The sequence below is a fragment of the Salvelinus sp. IW2-2015 genome, unplaced genomic scaffold (assembly GCF_002910315.2).
Source record: "Salvelinus sp. IW2-2015 unplaced genomic scaffold, ASM291031v2 Un_scaffold5973, whole genome shotgun sequence".
NCBI classification, from domain to species: Eukaryota; Metazoa; Chordata; class Actinopteri; order Salmoniformes; family Salmonidae; genus Salvelinus; species Salvelinus sp. IW2-2015.
Window position 1 is genome coordinate 11,711 of NW_019947238.1, and position 2,786 is coordinate 14,496.

Below are 2,786 nucleotides of genomic sequence, written 5' to 3' on the forward strand. Positions count from 1 at the left end.
CCAATTGAGTTGATTATTTATTTACTAACAAACTAAAATGATAATATAGATACAATACAAACAAAACACACAGTCTAGGCTATTTGATTAGAACGTAGTTTAATGAAACATGTCCCTAGCTGACAAATATGACACATGTTATACAAAATGGGGATTTAAAAAGGAGAGAAAAAGTGAGAGAGCACAAGGAAGAAAAGCACACTTGGGTACATTTGTAAACTATGCTTAGTTTAGCCCTAACCTTGCCCCGAACTGCCTCTCTTATGGGTCAGAATATAATGATGTAATTACGTGTCAAAGGTCTCCGATTTGGCATCTCCTTGTGGACGGAGTTCCTCCTTCTCTGATGGCAGCACTTCTTTGGTTACCGGGTGTAACTCTCTGATTGTTCACAYRATGTCAGGGTCCTTTCTCTTAGTGGCCTGTTTCCTCGCCCTTGTTCTGAAAGGGGGTSTTCTGAGTATGGTCAGCCATGTAGCTCAGGGCTCCAGCGTAGGAACGAAAGCAGTGTAGACACACGATTCCTTGGAGAGTGGTAACCGGGTGGTCTTGCTTGAATTCAAGACACAGCTACTCATCCGTAGCATAGATTTGTTAAAAGGTTCCTTTGTCTTCTTCAACCTCGTGTTGCGTTGTGGGGTTACAACAAATAGAACCTTGGCTGCAGCGCATGGTCACGTAGTCTGTTATGTTCATTCTTAACTCGCATGTTTTATACCCTCGGGTCAGAAAGAGGTGTTTCCGTCTTTTTGTCAAGTTCTCTGGGCGTAACTAGTTACGAGGCAAAGTCTGGATTTTACCCATATCCAATTTAGACAACTAACATCACATTTAATCTTTTCAAAAACATTCTATTTGATCTGGACATTTTCCACACAACGTACAGTGTGCAAACATCAGGTACATATTGTGAAAACTCTTCAAGTTAAAATGTTTTCGTTATAACRTCATCATTTAACTTTTAATAACAAAACAAAAAYGACATTGATTTTCATATTCCATCTATCGTCATTACCACCATTTTGTCTGACAAAACATATTGTCCCRAAGTCCYTTTATTGCATGTTACTGTTCTGAGGTAGGTTCTCCATAGGCCCAACATACATTCCATTCCTCCACAGTAAGAGGACAAAGTGATTTTCTCTGCTGCCTTAAGATTTACAATGGGCGTGAGGTGTCATTAAACCCCCACCTCCAGACCTCTCCATCTCTCCCCCTCTGGCGGGTGTGAGAGATGTCTCTGTAGGAGTGTGGTCCACGGTAACCTGACCCGAACAGGCCAGTCATGACACATCTTTAACAATGCCTGGGTCTTTCTTTCTATGTAGGTCTACTGTACATTAAGTTTCTGCATCTAATTAATGTGGTGGTCTTCCATCATGGCCACCAGGAGGCGTCGTACATCAACTGCAAGAACTCTAAACGTTAAGTCTCTGCTTCTAGTGGTATCTCTGTCTCTGAGTCATCTGTGTGTCTCTGTTTGTGTGACTGTTGTAGGTGTTAACTCTAGGGAAGTATCAAAATGATTAAACGGTAGTTGTGGCTATGCTAATACAAAACATAGAACAAGTTTACTTACTTGTGTGCGTGTGCGTGTGTGTGTGTTTCTGTGTGAGAGATTGTTACAGTGGTTATTGTTAAACCATTTTCTGCAGCACAATATAAATCATTCCATGTCTCTACATGGTCATCTTGACCAGAGTATATCTTAACACATTCCTCCTGCCCAGGGAGTGGGACTTGCTATTTGTGATGATGGACAGGACACTATCATACAGGAATATATAGATCATAGAGGGGAAGTGGACAAAAAAGGCTAGTTGTTAACATATTTTACATATCATATGTAACAGCCCCAAGATAATTCAGGGAGTTTCCAGAACTCCCCCTTCCTTTCACCTTTCTGCTGATCTGGACCCTCTGTTTACTCCCAACCTGACTAAAGAGAGAGACCAGCTACAGACCAGTTACAACAACCTGACTAAAGAGAGAGACCAGCTACAGACCAGTTACAACACGCTGACTAAAGAGAGAGACCAGCTACAGACTGAGAGAGTTTTCTTAGCGGAGGCTTTCCAATCTCAGTGAGTAAACCTACAGTAGTACATTTTCATTATTCGCACACACTTTATTGTGTGCCTGTATTATTTTATCCAGCGGGAAAAGTTTAAGGAAATTCGTGATTTCATCTTGTAGAACAAACCTGTCCTGAAGGCTGGCAGAAGTTTGAATCCAGTTGGTACTTCTGTCTACTGAGACTAAAACCTGGAAGGAGAGCAGAGAGGACTGTCTGGAGAGAGGAGCAGACCTGGTGATCATTAACAGTGATAAGGAACAGGTGAGAGAGAGAGAGAGAGATATATATAGAAGAGAGAGGGGGTGGGGAAGCTATGGGTGTGCAGGCGGTAAATATGATCAAACATATACGTATATATGTATATATTTTTTTGTCAACAACAGGAGTTTCTCTTCAACCTCAACAAGGGAGTCTGGATTGGTCTGACTGACTCTGTTACTGAGGGGACATGGAGATGGGTGGACGGCACCCCACTGACCCACCCCAAGGTAATATACTACTGCTCTAATAACACTGACCACAGAGTAAGGAGAAGGACTGATTCTCTGTGTTGTTCATACTCTAGGTCCTCCATACTCAACTAGTGGACCAACACTGACCACAGAGTAAGAGATGATAACTACTCTGACAATAAGGCTCCAATGTTCAGTTCATTCAACCTTTATCTATACAGGTTATTGTCATTGATGGCAGCAGTCAACAAAGTTGA

At 41.8% G+C, this 2,786-nt stretch overlaps 1 long non-coding RNA gene across 2 annotated transcripts; it reads left to right on the forward strand.

Annotated features, from left to right (window-relative positions):
• Window positions 1–1,937: 1,937 nt before the first annotated feature.
• LOC112078624 (uncharacterized) lies at window positions 1,938–2,786 on the forward strand. Of its 2 annotated transcripts, none has more exons than XR_002895736.2 (3): window positions 1,938–2,084; window positions 2,197–2,338; window positions 2,461–2,786. It is a non-coding gene; the product is annotated as an uncharacterized lncRNA (long non-coding RNA). The 2 variants fall into 2 exon arrangements; XR_002895737.2 differs by having other exon boundaries at window positions 2,215–2,338.